Genomic DNA, 17,962 nt, shown 5'->3' with positions numbered 1-17,962 from the left:
GATGATCTTAGTTACACAAACACGTATAATGTATACAAATACAATATAGTGTAAATAATGAAGGCCTACTCAAAGGCGCCAACTTAAGCTCGACATTGGGGGGCCAAATTTGTAGAAGGTTGTAATGATTGTCGTGTGTGTACAGGCAGATAGAAGACAACAATCCACATTTTCATTGTTATTGGGGTGTTTTTGCCCCTCCACCTTAATCTTTGGGGGGTCAAAAAGGTCTGTGTGCCCCCAAATCCTGCACCTATGATCAATGTTCTAATGTAAAGACATGTAAACCCACGGAAGAATGTAGGCCGACAGATAAAACTGATAAAAAAGAAAGGAACCGGCCCAGCTGTGGCTTGGTCGGCTGGGCGCTGGACTGCTGCGCGGGTGGCCCGGGTTTGGTTCCTGACCCAGGTCGTTTCCCGGTCCTCCCTTGTCTCTCTCTCCCGCTCATTTCCTGTCCCACTCTTCACTGTCCTGTCTAAATAAAAGGTTGACCCCCCCCTCCCCCCAAAAAAAAAGTTCAAAAAAGAAAAGAACTGTGCCCGAGTAAGTTAGGTCTGGTTGATAAGGACATGCACCACTTGCCATAGGACAGGCTGAAGAGATGGAAACATGGGTATTACCTGCTGTTAGGTTTTATGCCTGTGAGACAGTGGGACTTCTTGATAGATAGATAGATATGGAGTTCATGGATGGAGTTTGCGAAAGACAGATGATGATGGCCAATGTTTTTTTCCCTCTGCAGCGTCAGTGTCTCCCTCATTGCAGATGGATATGGCCACAGCCTAGGGGCCTCCACCAGCCAGGGGCCCACTGATTGGTCAAAGGGAGGGGAAACAATTTTGCTGAATTGCAGATGTCGTTATTGAAAAAATAATCTCTTGTTAATACTCTCTATGGTTGGCAGACGTCATTTATATCTTGGAGTTATGACACTGTTTATGTAAGTTTATCATGATTTTTTGTTTTCTGCCGGGGGCTTACTGCCTAGCCTATGGCCTAACCTGTAGCCTACAGGTAGGGGCCCTGTGGCATCTTAATCCTGTTCTGGCTAGAAGGTTACTGCAGGTTTAGTTGCTCCTTCCTTTGAAGAAGGACACACTAGCTCCACATTTGCCATTGATAATGACATGTTGTCAATGTGGGCTCTGTTCTACCAGAAGTCGTAGATGAGTTCCTTAGTCTTGAATACACAATTCTCACCACGTTTCAGGACCACATCCCTGTAAGCCTCTTTGTTCAGCCTGATATCACCCTTCCACCATTGTGATCATCTAAGAAAGATCAGAAGAGGCTATGCACTTGATTAGTTCAGCCTGCAGAACAGACACGGGCGCTCAACTCACGATAGCCTTTTATAGGCACACATTACAATAATCTGTGTTATTGCAAGATAACATTAAATCACAAACCATTTTTCAGTTCCATGTTTCCACTGAGTTGTTCAACTCTGAGAGCATGCTACTGCAAATATAAGGTGACTCAGTTTGAAAGTGAATTCAAAGTACATTCATATTTTTTGTTGTAGGCCAGTTGTTCCTTTTTCATGTTTGTTCTATTTGTTTAAAAAAATCAACTGTTCACTAGGGAATGTTGATCATGGAGGAGTGCTGCTTCACTTTTTTTTCTTTAGCAGGTGCTCTTTGGCTCAAAGAAATAAAGTTTCTTAAAATGATGGTCAGACTTAGCTCCAGTTGTGACTGTTGATAAGGTCTGCCAAAGATTCCAAGGCACACTGCTGGTGAAGTTAAAAAGCTTTTAATTAAACGGGCTGACGCGTTGCGACTACTGTCTTAAGCCCGTTTAGGCTCTGAAGAAGACAGTAGTCGCAATGCGTCAGCCCATTTAATTAAAGGCTTTTTAACTTCACCAGCAGTGTGCCTTGGAATCTTTGTTCATATTTGTATTGGCTTTTAATCAGCATTTCAGCCTGTGTTGTCCCTACAACTAGGCCTATCCAAACAAACAAGCAATACATCGACTGAAAAAAAGTTGGGTTCAGATTTCCCTCAACTGTAATCTTAAATGAGCCCAACCCTCGTGCGTAGTGAACAGATCCCGTTTGACAGGCTCGGCAGGTGTCTGGCCTATGGGGGCAACCTTCTGTCAGATTGCCTGCAGTTTCAGTCTATTTAGATGCAGACTAAAATACATTGGGTAGGCCTACCCAACATCCCATAACACGCCTACGACAACTAACATATTGGGACTGGTGTAACAAAACACACATCAGACTTATGGATTTCGGCACGTGAACGCTCCAATTTATTTGGCAGCGCAAGAGCGGCATGCACCTTTAGTTTCAAGGTGGCCTGTGCGCGTGTGCGCGCCGCATGGTTCAGCGACGCCAAACTTGCCCAACGAGGGGGAGGAGAAAAGGCGAAGCGGATGGAGTCACAGGTAGCCCAGCGCCCGTGGGAATACAGAAGAGTTGGGGATAGGTTAGATGAGGTAGGTACGGACGACACCTGTGCATGTCTGGATTACAGTGAAACCATTGTTATTTATAACATTTAACCGGAAAGGACAAAGATTCGTTATGAGAAATTGATAACTTGAACGAGTAGGGGCTGATGTCTATCGCTTAACAAGCAAAATCGGACTTACCAGAACACGGAAATGTGGAAAGGTCTTATCACAGATGACGCGAGACAACTGAAATTCTCGATTGGACTCTAAACAGGTAAATAACCCAATGGCCAGACCTAAAATAGCTGGTGCGTGTATTTTGAAAAATGCAACAAGACTTCTAGATATGTAGGTTTATAAGTGACATATCCAAGAGGACCCAATTTAGGTTCCACTGGTTTCATCGAGTTAGTCGCCTAGGCCTAAAGGTAAACAAGGTCTACAATGAAAGAAGCAGGCCTGCTGGTCAAAAATATTATTGGCAATGACTCTTCGATTTAGTTTTGATCCATTCATTTAATTATAATGGGTTTGGTAGGTCTATAGCTGCACTGCCCAGAGGTTTTAAAGGCGTTATTTGTCAAATAGGCAACATGCCTTGTTTCATTTCAGGCTTTATAAAAGCTTTCTTACCCACGAAAAGCCAACATTCAGGACAGTGCACTGCGAATGGCATTAGACCTCCTGCCCCCCCCCCCCCCCACCCAATACTTGACTGTTATCTATTGCAACCATACAGTAGGCCTATTCTATGATTTTCTAGCCTACCTATTGTGATTCAGATGATGCATGTGAGAACCTGTGGTTAGTCAGTTTTAAAACAGCACTTGTAGGCCAACTAGTTAGATAACTATTTGATTCAATATAGCATTCTATTTCCTCACTGTATAGAAAATGCAGGTAACTCTAGCAGTGGCAGATTAGGGTCACTTTGCTGATGGTAGACTGTTTTGAACAGTTGACATCAGTCCAATAGACAATTGCTTTCCGGTGAGTGTAATTGGCACCAACTCGTTGTTCACAAAGTCAAACTAGTGGCAAATGAATACAATCACGGCTGTGAGTCATCTTAAGTGAATGTTATGTCTGGTGCTTGAGGAGAGAGTGGGAGGATTAAGGTGTGGGAAATCCGCTCGGTGTTGTGGCAACTTTCTTGAGATCACATTTCTCCTGTTTTTTTGTTTTGTTTTGTTTTTCGGGAGGAAGGGGTGTCTGGATTTCTTCTCACATTATCTTGATTCTCTTGCTGATGCAGTTGATCGTTTCAAGCCTACCAAACTTAAATCTGCAAATATAGCTGCAAGCAGCAATGCGGGGCCAAGCAGTAAACTTGCCAGAGCCGCCACAGCAACAGAAGGAACTGCAGCGCTGCAGCGCTGCAGCTTTGGTCCAAATCTCGCCAATGTTGGTGTGCATTCCTTGGACGAGAGTGTGATCACGTAAACCAAGTTTAGTTTGAATCCGTTGAAGAGCTGTCGAGATATGAGCTCACTTCCTGTTACCTGTTGGTGGCGCTAGAGAGCTTGGGGTCTGGATTTTTTTTGTGGGAGGTCATGGGATGGACTAGAATGTGTGCAAAAAATCCTAACAGAAATTGACTAACGGTTGCTGAGATATGACCTCACTTCCTGTTTTGCCACCTTTATGACAATTTTGATTGGCTGTCACCGGCAAACAACAAGAGGTGTTCAAAATTCTTTCCTCTCCCCCCTCCCTCTCCCTCCCTCCCTCCCTTCTTCCCTCTCTGTCCCTCTCCCTCTCCCTCTCCCTCTCCCTCTGTCTGTCTGTGTGTGTGTGAGGAGGGGGTGGGGGGTGGGGTGCAGGGGCTGGGGCAGTGGGGCTTGACCCCCTGCCGAGAATGGTGTCAGTGAACGTGCGCAAGGGGAGCAGAGGAGACAGAGAGATGAGAAAAAATCCCTCCATTCTTTCCACAATTTTGAATGGCTGCTTTGAGCTGATAGTTTTCTCAATCGTGACGAAAATCCATACCTGGGTGCAACATGGTGTGAGGATGACCTGTGTACCAATATTTTGAAAATTGGGAGTACAGTTCAAAAGCTACAGGCAAAAATGTAGCTAAAATTTTGACCTGCTGGTGGCGCTACAGAGTTTGAGCTGGGGATATGATTTTTGTTGTGGTAGGTCCTGGGATGGACTACTATGTGTGTACAAAAACCCAGCCTAGTTTAAGAAACGGTTGCGGAGATATGACCTCACTTCCTGTTTTGCCACTTTTACGACAATTTTGATTGGCTGTCACGGCTAAACGATAAAAGATATCCAATATTCCTTGAGACCCCATGTGTAGCTCAGTCCCAAGATACTATATACCGAGTTTCGGGTGAATTGGTCGAAAATTGTGGGAGTAGTAGCATTTTTATTGAATTTCACAAAATTCAAAATGGCGGAAAAACTATCCTGGCGGAAAATGACGTCATAGGGTGCGTTGGATTTGTCTTGGCCCAAGGATTCCAGTGATACCAAGTTTATGAAAATTGGCCCAGCGGTTCAAAAGTTACAAGCAGAAATGTACCTGCAACTTTGACCTGCTGGTGGCGCTAGAGCGTTGGGACTGGGGACCTATACATCGCTGTGGGTAATGCTGAGACTGTCCCTAATGTGTGTGCCAATTTACAGCATTTTCCTACCTACGGTTCTATGGGCTGCCATAGACTTACAGTCGGAGAAGAATGGTGACTATATAATAAATATAGCTGCAAGCAGCAATGTGGGGGCCAAGCAGTAAACTTGCAGTACGTTTGCCCAAGTCGTCATGGCAACAGAAAGAGCTGACTAGGCAGACTGTCAGAGACATGCACAATTAATTTTTACATGCAGAAATGTACCTCGAAATGTGATATGTTACCTGCTGGCGGTGCTGGCGAGCGAACTGGGGAACTGAACATTTTTGTGGGGATTCTTGGGATAGAGAAGAATGTGTGAGACAATTCCCAAAGAGTCTGACAGTGGGTTGGTTAGATATGATCTACTTCCTGTTTGGCGTCTTTTGGGGGGATTTTGATTGGCTCTTGTGGCCAAACGATAAATGATATCAAAAAGTGAAGGCATATCTGTTAGAGGTTCGGTTGCCTAGATGCCACGTCACAACAATGAATCAAAAATGTTGTAACCACTATGATGTGAGCTGTTTGCTAATTGCAAACACCCTATGGACCATGTTTGTTGGTGCACTAGGAAACTTTTTTAATTTCAGGGGCCACATTAAATGTTTTGGAGAGCTGTACAAGTTTTCTGAGGGTTGTACTATAAAAGACAAGCCAGTCCCTTCCGCCTGCACTTTAGGTTTAAGCTTATATTAAAGGCAGCCACCTTTAAAACCCAATGTGTCATCTTATTTGTGAAGCTGCTAATACGTAGTGAACATAAGAGGTGACATAACGTCAACGGTTGCCAGACACGCCATGAAAAAAAAAACATACTGTTCAAGAATTAAATGTATAGGCATTGAACAAGTACACACACTACGGAGGAGAGGCAACTTGGACAAGATCCTTCTTCAAAGAGAAGGATTCTGGATGTACCATCTTCAGTCAATGTCCCGGAAAGGCATGAATGAGGACTTTGAACTCTTGTTTTCTGTAACTGGCTAGGTTTTGTGAAAGAGAAAGTAAAAGTGAAGGCCCATTGGGAAACTCCAACTCCCATTTGTCATTGTGACACAGCACTCCACAGCACACAAGTGAACACTGCACACTGCACACAACGAAATTGGGCAGCCCTAAGTGGCGCCCCATGGGGAGCAGTGCGGTGGGACGGTACCATGCTCAGGGTACCTCAGTCATGGAGGAGGATGGGGGAGAGCACTGGTTGATTACTTCCCCCACCAACCTGGCGGGTCGGGAGTTGAAGTGGTAACTTCTGGGATGCAAGTCTGACGCCCTAACTGCTCACCCATGACTGCCATGAATGGTTTTGAGCGTGTTTGGAAATTATCGGTCACATGGCAACCCTACAAAATCTGTGCTGCGCAGATTTAGAGTATATATGGGTTCTACATTTTTGTTTTAACATGATTGCACAAAGTAGATAAATGTTTAGAAATGCACAACAGAAAATGCCATTGCAGCGGAAAAAAGATAGATAGTGGAGTGTCATGTCTTATGGCACCTTCACTTCAGGCAGTTGACAGTTTGTGATCCGTTTCAAAAAAATTAGTGAGTGTGTGTGTGTTGTAAAGTTAAAGCAAATAGCGTAGCCTATAGGCCTAACCAACAAAGTAGGCCTATTCTGGCAACATTTTCAACATGCAAGTATGTGCATTCTACAAGTGCGTTCAAGATTCCAGCAGAGATTCTAGTAGTATTGGTACCGGTGTGTTATTCAGCCTGTTGTTGTAGGCACTATGTATCTGGGTGGTTGACATGACGCCTTGTTTTTACGTAACATTAGTTAAAAATCTACAAAATTTACATTTGTTTTCAAGAGGAAAAATATCAATGAAAGAAGATGTGGTACATCATGTTTCACATTATTCTTAGATGAGAAGAAACATTTTTGTTCAGATTTATGGAAAGGTTTATATGACAAGTGTCCTGTGGTGTGACTGTAACATTAGTATAACCTGGAATATATACAGCTATAAAATGAACCAACAACATTTTGATTCATTTATAACGCATTTGGCATGATTGCACAAATATTAACCACATATTAAAAAAAATATGAATGTGAAAAAAAAACCTCTAATATAATAAAATACACTAATATTAACTACAAGTTCAATTTCGTAACACAAACTGCGTCCTGCGGGGTGACATATAAGTCAGGTTTGTGGACTGGCAGCTGCAAGGCCAACTACAAGGGTCTTAAAGACAAGCTCCTAACCAGTTATACCTAGTTATTGGAGAGTGCTGTGGAAGTTTATGGTCATTATTAACCTCTTTATACGTCCACATATTGCAATGTGTTGGTCATAATGCTTAGGTTCATTTATGGTGTTTTTGGTGTGACTGCTCTTATGGAAGGATGTTTTTTTTATGAATGAAAACATCATAAGGTTAAACACAATATTATTATCTAGTTAGAATTAGCTCGGAGGTTAGTCACGAATACAAAAGGACTAAAATGGCCACAATGCAGTGAATTTCCTGTGGTGTGACTTCATGTCCTGTGGTGTGACATGCTTAGGCATTGTGTTACTCAATCCTTACTTATTTTTCATGCATCATGCAAGGGTATAAGGATACCAGGAGATTTATTTGTCACATTCACACAATTATTTCAAGTATTACAGTGAACTGGATGCAGTGAAATCCTTTGTCTGTCTGTAGGCCCTACAATGCATGGTGTGTGTGGGTGGGGGTGGGGTGCGGGTGGGCAGTAGTGTGTGTGGGGGGTGGGGGTTAAAGGAACAATAGCAGAAAGAGCATAGAGGATACGTTTGTGCAGAATCATCTTATTGTATCTTACAGAAATGTCACAGCAATGATGTCACACCGGAAGGACACATTTTGCTAAAAATGGCAAAAAATTGGGCGAAATTCCACGGACCCATTTTTTTCTAATTTCCCCCCAAGATTTCCACCCATTTTTTCAAGAATTGGAATAGCCTACCTATACGTTTATTCCTTTAGCTGTGTTACGGCCTAAATGTCAACCACCTATCTGCTGTGCGAGGGTGACCACTTACAGTTACACTAAGGAAGACGGTGGCCAACAGTTGGAGAATCTGGGGGAGATCCAACTTCGTGTACAACTTTACTGTCCATAAGCATTAGGCAGTGGCTGCAGTAACCTATGTCATTAAAAATGTTATAAGGAATCATGTTACGCAAGTGAAATTAGAGTGGCACAACCCTATAGCACAAGCAGGGCTGTAGTGGTCAAATAAATAAATATATTTATTATTATTAATAAAGTGATCAGACAGACCGTGACGCGACACGACGCAACGCAACGCGACATAGCACAAAGCAACTCAAGGTGTGAATCACTATGGGTCTTTCTCAAAACCTGGGACAGTGTCCTTCCAAGTGTATCAGCCTAAGTAGTCACGCCCAGTGATTGGATACTTTTTGGTGAACTCTACAGAATATCCAATCCCTGGGTGTGACTAATAAAGAGTATCCAATCACTGGGCTTGACTAATTAGGCTGATATTAGTTTTGAGGAAGAGCCAATGTTTTCGGCTGCCTTGTGGCTCTTTGATGATGTGTATTTGAAAATGTTACTTCTCAAGCATGACAACTGATACTGGTGATCACCATTGTGAATGTATGTGACTTTAGTTGCGGCCCATTCATTTGATATATATATACACACAAAGTGATGTAGGTCTATCCCGCTAAATCTTGGCCTTTATATCTTCATATGCCACAAGGCATGGATAGGTAACACTAGGTAGGCCTATTAACCTAAACATTCCGCATATGGACACTATAAATTCCGCATATGGACACTCTAAATGCTGCAAATATTAAGTAGCCTATCAAATGTAATCAGTACTTAACCCCACATCCCTAATAAATATATCAATCAATAGGCAACACATTTAGACAATCTACATTGTCAGTAGACCTCCATGTGATACAATAAGTGAACATAATTTCAATCTCTTGAAAAGACACCTTGAGCATCTGTGCAGTTGTGCCAAATTGGTAGCTTATGAGGACCCATAATAGCCTACTTTGTACACCTTTAAGGACCTGTAGGTTACATTTTACAATAATAAGTTTAGCAAGCTACAACATCACTGCATTGGGAAAGAATTCAACATTTGGATCTAGCAATTCTTGGCTGGCATTGTAATTCCTGCTCTTATGTTTATTCTGTTACAAATGCCAGGGGGTTTTGTAATGAATGCAGGTGGCACCGTAGTTGAAATACAATTTCCTGTATCGTGAATCACAGCATGTGAAGGGAAAACAGCTTGCATTTAGCAATGATAATAATTAGATAAGATAATTCCTGCTTCACTGATGCATTCTGTTGCAAAAGTCATAAACTAGTGCCTGTTTTCACATTGATCCAAGGAACAGTGTTGTTGGACTCTCCCAACTGGACAAAAAGTCAGCTTCGCGTCGCATCGGTATTAAGTAATAATTAAGAACTGCCGCTACTCGCGGTTACCTTTCATAATGTAGAAAGCATAAGGAATAATCGGTCCGTTTGCTGCTAGGACAAGGTGTTAAAAAGTAACATAACTTGGAAGGATAGCATGACTGCACATTAGCTAATCTTGAAAGCTCGTTCTGTCATTGCCATAATTCCTCAAGTCAAACTTATTTATAAAGCACATTTAAGGACTCATGTAAATTGATCTCTGTCAGTCTTACTTGGTAGCCTACTTGAGGCCTTTTGCTGGCATCTGCGGAAGTGGAAGCACTGGATGGTCCCTTCAAATATCTCCTAATATCCATGATGATTAACTTTGAACAGGTAGGCAGGCAGGCAGGCAACTACACAACGTGTATGTGTTTACATATTCCCTGGATCCTGATTGGTGTCGCCGCCGCAGCCGAAAGGCACTGATTGGAAGGTCACATAGGCCTACCCGAATACAGAGCAGATGAAAATGATTCCTACTAAAGTGTTAAGTATGTTCAACAATATTTTTTAAATGACACCAAATTTATTTTGGATTATTCCAACGGCAGATCACAAGGCGCAGGGAACTTTGACGTGCGTAATTGCCATTAAGAGCTGCGTAAACGCTATTTGGAGGTGGGTAAACGCTATTTTCTAAATTCCAGAGGTGCGTTTTTCTCCACTACAGGGCCCTGAGCACAAGTAAATGTATTTCAGTGACTTACGTCTGTGTAGCGATGTTCTGCTGTCCTATGCCTACATGGAAGCTTTTTTCATTTTCTTCTTGTCATTATGTTATGATAGCCTTTTATAGTTGTCGGCATTATTTGCATGTTAATTCATAGACACGGATATGCAAGTCAATGTCCTTTCAGAACTCAAATGTTTACTGTCGCAACACGCGACACGACACGCAAGTGTTATTATTCGCCATCTAGTGGATAGGGGGACACCAAGCAGCTACTTGCCTTGCTTAGTGACAATATGCGCCTCTACAACCAGCACAATAATAGTAATGAATAAATAAATAAACAAGGATTTGTGAAGAATTTTTCAAACGGTTGTATGTTTCACAAAAAACACAGTAGTAACAACCAGTTTTCATTATGTATTGTCCACAGAAATCAAGGTGTGAACGAGCAGAATCAATTTTTGGTCTTTTGGCGCGCTCTGCTGACGAAAACGTGTAATGCACTCAATAAGAATTAACTGTACACGTCATCGCATCACTGCGCATGTTCACTCAGGAGTTGTTCTACCACGACGCGATATGCACGTTTCTTCCCTGCAGTGTTTGGAAGGTAAGAATATTGTTTACCGTATATCTTTAAGGCAGTTTGTGGTTATAAATACTGGATTAGAAGGCAACATGTTGTTAAAGATATAAAGTAAGTTAACCAAGAGATCATACATAGACACTAGATGTTGTGTATAAGAACAGAAGTATGACAGTAGCAGGGCGTATATTAAGAGAGTCTGGCCAACTCGAATTATGGACGCCATGTTCGCTCCCCACGGCCAGCATTTCACAGTGTAACGCAAGGAGGTCTTTGCGTAACTTAATCCAAAATATTTCATTCAGGGATATTGTGCCTCTTCTTACAAGAATGACATGTCATGTTGAAGAATTTCCTAGATGTTAATCATCCTCATTGCTGTTATTTGGGTCAAATTTTGATGTTGATGTTCGCTGTTCTGCAAGAAGGATTGGTCTCGCCACATGGTCTCGGCATTGGCGTCGGTTGTTGCACAACATCAAACGCCGAAAGTTAGGAGTTTGGGATATCATAATTAAATTGGTGACACAGATAACGGTAGACATGCGGATATGACTTGTGGGTACACGTTATACAGCTTTAAGTACTGTGTCAAAATAGGAGACGAAATTGTTTATAAATGTCTGCATGCAATGTCTGCATTTCCTGGCGGCAGAGCAAATGGTGTTAGACAAATGTCCGTCGTGCTTTCACGTTACACATAATCAGATGGAATTATATTTTTTGTGCTTTTTTCTGAGGGTTTATATGGGATGCTGTTATTTGTTTTGGGGGAAAACAAATTGCACATTGTAGCAGTAGCCTATGGTCATGATGAATAGGCCTACTATGAATGTAATTATTTGAAGTTTATTTTGTAATGACCTCATAGCCAGTAATGGGTGGTAGAGGATAGTTTTCTCCTGTTGCTACAATAAGCTTAATGCTACTACAACAACAGCAGCTCTACTATAATATTATGATCATGTTTTTTATTGTATAGTTACAGTAGGCCTATATAATAGTTATGTAATAAATTACTACTCTATTCATCCTACTACTACTGCTTAATAATTGCAATAATGATGTTATGATATCAAGTAACTAATTGATTTTCTACTTTTGTTTCTCTTTTGCAGTATTTTGCCATTCAAGATAAAAAGGTAACATTATTATGTATGATATTACTTGTGAAAACGCTTGCATGATTCGTTTATTCAGTTTTGTTCAAGTATGTTGCCTATTGACATTAGTGATCAAAATGGCACCATGCAGGAATTCTGTTAGTAGGGGCAATGGGTCACTGGCAGTCAAACGGGAGAGTGGTCAATTATCTGTTTAGATCGCAAAAAAGGGGGGGGGGGGTGTGGAGTTGTTGAAACTCATTGTTGGGAAGCTGGTGTTTTTACTAGGCAAATTGTTCTAAATGACTATCATTTCAATGCAGCTGTCTGTGAAAGATTGTTCAGCAGTGTGGTTTGGAATAAGCACAGGATCGTCGAAAAGAGAGCTGGTGCCACTGTCACTATATAATGTAATTTAACATTACCCCCCTTATATTGATTGGAAAATGTTATAGTGACAATACTGTCATTACCGTCTGACTGTATACCTGACTTAACAAAATATTTTTTGTATCATTAACTTTGCAGCATAATATGTGGTTTTCTGAGTTTGTCGGCTGTTTTTTGTTATCGGTGGGTGCACAGTTTGCCATTTGGGGGCGCCAAACTCTTAATTCATTGCTAGACATGGCCAACAGTAGGTAACAGCTTTTTTGTCATGGAACTTGAAGTTTTACCAAACCAGTATTAGGCATTGGCCTGTTAGGCTGCTTGATTTTCATTTTCTCTTCATAAGGCTGACAGGAGTTTTGCGAGAATTTAATTCACTTGGCAGTTAGCACATCTTTCTTGCAAACTAGCTTTGTCAAAAGTAGGCTACCTAAAATTTTGGAATTGCGAGATTAAAAAGGTAGTGCATGATTGTATTTGCTACATTATGTTTACAAGAATATGTACACAACATTGGAATATACTACTTCTTCACTGGTTACCACAACCATACTTCTCAGATCACATATTTGCATGGCCATATTACAGAAGGAGCCTAAGGCTTGTCTTGTCCCTTTTCTCTGTCTTCTCACTTCACTCCTAGTGAGATTTAGTGTACAGAAGCAAAAAGATATTTGGGCCATAACCACTAAATGTTTCGCATTTTACAATTGAATGAGCACATATTCACATATGCCATTAGGCCAGTTAAACTGGACTTGCTGGCGTTGTCATGAGGAGAAAAAAACTTCACGCAGGTGTTAGGTAAACTTCGGAATCTTATAATTGATTGATTTGATTTTTAAGCTGAACACATGCATATGAAGCTGGGTTTGAAATAGCAATGTTATAGGCAGCTAATTCATTAAATCAATACAATATTGGTATACAGCAAGGCGGAACAATTGCACACAGGACTCCAGCTCAAACCATGTATACGACCCCTCAGTACAGTCTGTTTTTACAATAAGGCCCCCAACACCAATACAGGAGGGTACTGGGCCCTCGGGCAAATGGGCTGCTTATCCCCCTTTATAGCTCAGCCCTTGGTATACAGCATTGGTAAACATTAAGACTCTCTGTTGTACTCATAAAGGAATCTCTTCTGGGCAGTGCTCTTTTGTTTAGAAGGTGCAGGATTCACTTTGTCTGATAAAGATGTAGGCCCAAAAGCGTGCAAGTCAAGTAAAGCTTTGCACAAAAAATGACCTGAAGTGCGTGGATGTGTCTTTTAGTACAGAAGCTCCTGCTTGTTAAAAACTACTGTGCTTGTATCTGCCAGGTTTGTTTTGTGTGTTGATGTAGAACTTAGGCGGGTCATGCCACACACACACACACACACACACACACACACCAATCAACGTGCTATACCATAATGCATGCATTTTTAAAAGAGATGTATGAATCTTTGCAACATACGCTGTGTGCCAGACTTGTAATATGTCACTTGATATGTCATTGAACCACATCACAAAGGTTAGTGCATTTCTTTATACAGGTGATGCTAATGAAAACTGTGCTAAAATGGTATGGTGCACTTCTGTGTTAACAACAGATGCCTCGTCGCAATAAAAAGTCTCAAGCTGCAAAACGGCGCTATGTTCCACTGGACATTCATGCAGAAGGCCAGCGACTGCCAAAGGCCCAGAAGTCTTTTGCAGATGTTGTGGTATGTTATAAAACATGAAGCTACATCTTTTTTTTTACTATTAGATATTTAAATACTAAATATTTTTAGTTGGTGTTAAATGCACTATTTTTAATTAAGGCATAGCCTGAGTTACGGTGAGTCCAATATGTATTTGATCTCTTGCTGATTTTTCCGGTTTGCCCACTAATAAAGACATCAGTTTATAAATTTATGATAATGTATTCAAACATGGAAAGACAGAATATCAAAAAGAAATTTTAGAAAATAACTCAAAATAATATATTTTAATTTATTTGTATTTAATATAGGCAAATAAATATTTGATCCCTGTAGCTAAAGAAGATAAAGTGCTTTGTGGCAAAGCCCTAGTTGTCTAGCACTGAGGTCAGATGCTTCTTTTTTGATGACAATGTTTGTGCAAATAGTAGAACATATTTTTGCTCATTTTTCTTTGCAGATTATCCTAAAACATAAATAGTTTGTGGCTGTAGCTTGGCAAATGGGAGGTTCAGTTTTCTCCATAGATTACTATAGGGTTAATATTTGGAGACTGTCTAGGCCACTTCACGACTTTAATATGCTTCTTATTGAGCCAGTCCTTCGTTGCTTTGACTGTATGTTTTGTATTATTGTTATGTTGGGAGATCCAAAAATGACCCACCCTTCAGTGTAGTGGTGGAGGGAAGGACGTTTGCACTCAGGATTGCACAATACATGTCTCCCTCCCTTCATCCATTCGTTGATGTGAAGTTGACCTGTGCCTTGGCCAGACAAACACCCTCAAACCATAATGACACCACTTTCATGCATGATGGTGAGGAGGATGTTTTTGGGATCATAGATAGTAGTACTCTTTCTCAAAACACATTGAATTGTGTTAATGCCAAACAGCTTGATGTTGGTTTCATTTGACTACAGCACCTCCTTATCATATCCTAATTCAGTCTGATCTCTGTTGGCAAACCTCAGGTGGGACTGCACAGGTTCATTCTGAAGTAGAGGTACCATGTGTGCAGTACAGGATTTTAAACCTCTGTGGCATTAAGTGCTACCAGTAGATTCTCATTGATTTTGTTCCCAGTAGTTTCGGTATCATTGCCTAGTTCATCCCGTACAGCTCTAGGGTGCTTTCTTTCTGTTCTCATGATGATCAAATCCATACAAAAGGTCAAATCTTGTATAGAACCCCAGACAGGCTGATGGATAGTCATTTTGTATTCCTCACATTTTGGAAGAAATGCATCAACAGCTGGGTCATTAATACCCAGTCTCTTTCTCGTGGCTTTGCAGCCCATTTAATCTTTGTTCAGGCCTAAAATCTTGTCCCTGATATCATTTGACCGCTCTTTGGTCTTTCCGATGCTGGTGAGGTTGGAGTGTGACTGATTCACTCATACTATGGACTGATTCTGCTTATTCAATGTGTCTTTTATGCATGTTAGTATGTAGAGGTGTCTTTAATTCAGATGACAAGTTGATCGGAAGTGCCCATCTGGTCTGTGGGCCCGGAACTGTAATCAGTTGGCAGGGGGTCAAATACTTATTTTGCTCGATGAAATGGAAATAAAATAATATATATTCTCTTAAGTTAATTTCTGGATTTTCTTTTTGATATTCTGTTTCTCCATATTAGAATACATATTATCATAACATTTATTGACTGATCATGTCTTTGTTAGTAGGCAAACCAACAAAATCAGCAAGGGATCAAATACTTATTGGACTCAGTGTATGTTCAAGATTTAAGTGCCCCTCACTGTTTTTTTTCTTTTTTTGATGCTTATTCTGTTGTTTGGCTATACGGATTTTGCCTTTACTAGACTAATGGGTTGTGTGAGCATGTCCAAATATGTTTGTAGCTACCTGAAACATTTGTTTGCAACATGTGCATTTCACCGTGTTTATTAATATTTATGTAAAACATGGCTTCTGTTGTGTTTTAAGCAACATTTTGTTAATATTTTTGTCTTCAGTTATTCACAGAAAGGCAAATAAATAACCTTAGATGTGTTTGTTTTTTGAAACTTGTTAAAAAATGCTGGTGAACATTGAACTTCTTATTGAGCTGCATACAGCTGCAACAGGTGTTTAGGGTGTTTTTAAAGAACATATTTGGACATGCATATAGACGATGAGAATGCGGCAAATCCTAAATAAAACAATGAGGGGAACTGAAAAGTTTTTTAGACAACTCAGAGAAGGGGCCTAATGTACAAAATTGCCTTTAAAGGAGGTAGATGATATTTTCTCTCATTGTTCTTTCCTTTCATTTTTTTAGCGACTGTGTGTGTGTGTGTGTGTGTGTTGAATAATGTTCTGGAATAAAACAAGTGTACGTGTAATACGTTTGCTTAATAGGTTATATCAGTGAATCTCAAACTTAGTTGGCACCCCTTTTTGGACTTAAAATTAATTTTGCGACCCCCTTGCGTATTACCAGATTAATGGAAAAGTAACAATATTGCTAGATTTTCCATTAATAGTAGCTGCTAATATTGCTAGAAACACACAAGACAGCAAATATATCTATTAACCATTTTAGTGAATACAAGTACCTTTTTATTTGTAACCCCTTTTCAGTACTTCCGGGACCCCCCTAGGAATCCTGACCCCCCGATTAGGAAACACTGGGTTACATGATGGTGTTATTGGTAGTTTGTTGTGTGTTGATGTGTTTATTCATTCTTTCTAATGCTTGCATTTGTCTAGCAGAGGTGGACTTTGTGCTGTTTTCTAGTTTTGAAATGTGCATAGATTGCATACATTTGCAACATTCAATTATTTTACTCTGATAACGTGATTTTTTTGTTTTGTTTTTTACAGAAACCTGTTGAAAGACCACAGCCCACAGACGATGTCGTAAGCAGGCAGCGGTTTTCAGAGGCCCCGCTGTCTGCTGAAGTTTTGCAGACCTCTGAAACGGTTGCACTGCCGACTCAGCCTGCATCTTTGTCCTTCTGTGACACCTCTATCTCACCTGACATAAACAATCTTTCTATCTTTCCTGTCCTTCACAACAACAAGACAAGCAAAAGCACTTTGCATTCTCGTTCAAACAAACTCAATGATTCTGTCACAAAGCCTGTGCCCTCAAACAAACTCAATCAATGTCAAATGGCTTCAATTACTCAATCTTTGAACCTTCCTCAAACAGCTATGCAAGTTACTGACGGCTATGTGAAAGCTATTCGTTCTTCTTTTATTCAGTCTGTTGACGTTGCAGATAACCGCGTCCTAACAGGATCCTTTCATCAAGGCGATGCTCGGTTTGGCGATGCAGCTGAAAGACAATGCGGACCAACCAGCCTGGTTGCGGCTTTGAAGTGTAAAACAAAGAATGTGTTGACCTGGGATTGCACTGATATAAATGATGTGGTTGAACAGGGAACATCATTGTATAACTGTCTGAAAAATGCCAACAAAATTAAAGACGTAAATCAAGGTCGTTCTTATGTGTCTGTGACTGAATTGCCAAAGAAGCACCATGTGTGGAATACAGGGTTTTCAATAAGATATGGCGAATCTTTTACTGGTGCTATTGACAATGAGAATGATAATGGTTTGTCTGATGTGATCATGCCACTTGATGTAGCTTTACAACGGACTCTACTGAATTATAATGCAGGTGTGGTAACCATACGTAGTAGTACATTCGCTGTTGTAAAGGAAGGGTCTTGCTTCGCATTTTTTGACTCCCATGGAAGAAAGGTAAACAAGGAAGGACGGCTGGCAAGTTCTGTTACGTTTTTCAGTTCTATAGACAGCCTCTACAGCTACGTAGTCCAACTTGGACGGCTATTCAGACAATCACTACCAGATGAGGACAATGAAGTGCACTTTGAAGTGACCGGTGTCGATGTTATGACAATGCCACATGACTACGCCAGTGACCGTGATAGTGGCGCAAACTTTTCATGTAGGCCTAGGCCTAGCACAGTTGATCTGACTAATCCTTGTGAGGGTTTACAAAATAAATCAATCACAAACGCAAAGAAAGAGGTGATAGATTTACAAATTGATGATGATGTTATAAGTGTTTCTGGTTT

At 40.8% G+C, this 17,962-nt stretch overlaps 1 protein-coding gene and 1 long non-coding RNA gene across 2 annotated transcripts in view; both read left to right on the top strand.

The window, feature by feature from the left end:
* The first annotated feature begins 2,344 nt into the window (after positions 1 to 2,344).
* tnk1 (tyrosine kinase, non-receptor, 1) overlaps positions 2,345 to 17,962 on the top strand; it is a 51,989-nt gene continuing 36,371 nt past the window's right edge. Inside the window, exon 1 of the mRNA XM_063187384.1 lies at positions 2,345 to 2,683. The gene's annotated coding sequence lies outside the window, so the exon portion shown is untranslated. The remainder of the gene's footprint in view (positions 2,684 to 17,962) is intronic.
* LOC134437494 (uncharacterized) lies at positions 13,822 to 17,361 on the top strand. Its single transcript, XR_010032393.1, has 2 exons — positions 13,822 to 13,934; positions 16,740 to 17,361. It is a non-coding gene; the product is annotated as an uncharacterized LOC134437494 (long non-coding RNA).

Source organism: Engraulis encrasicolus, chromosome 21 (assembly GCF_034702125.1).
Source record: "Engraulis encrasicolus isolate BLACKSEA-1 chromosome 21, IST_EnEncr_1.0, whole genome shotgun sequence".
Taxonomy (NCBI): Eukaryota; Metazoa; Chordata; class Actinopteri; order Clupeiformes; family Engraulidae; genus Engraulis; species Engraulis encrasicolus.
This window is presented reverse-complemented; position numbering and strand designations above follow the sequence as displayed.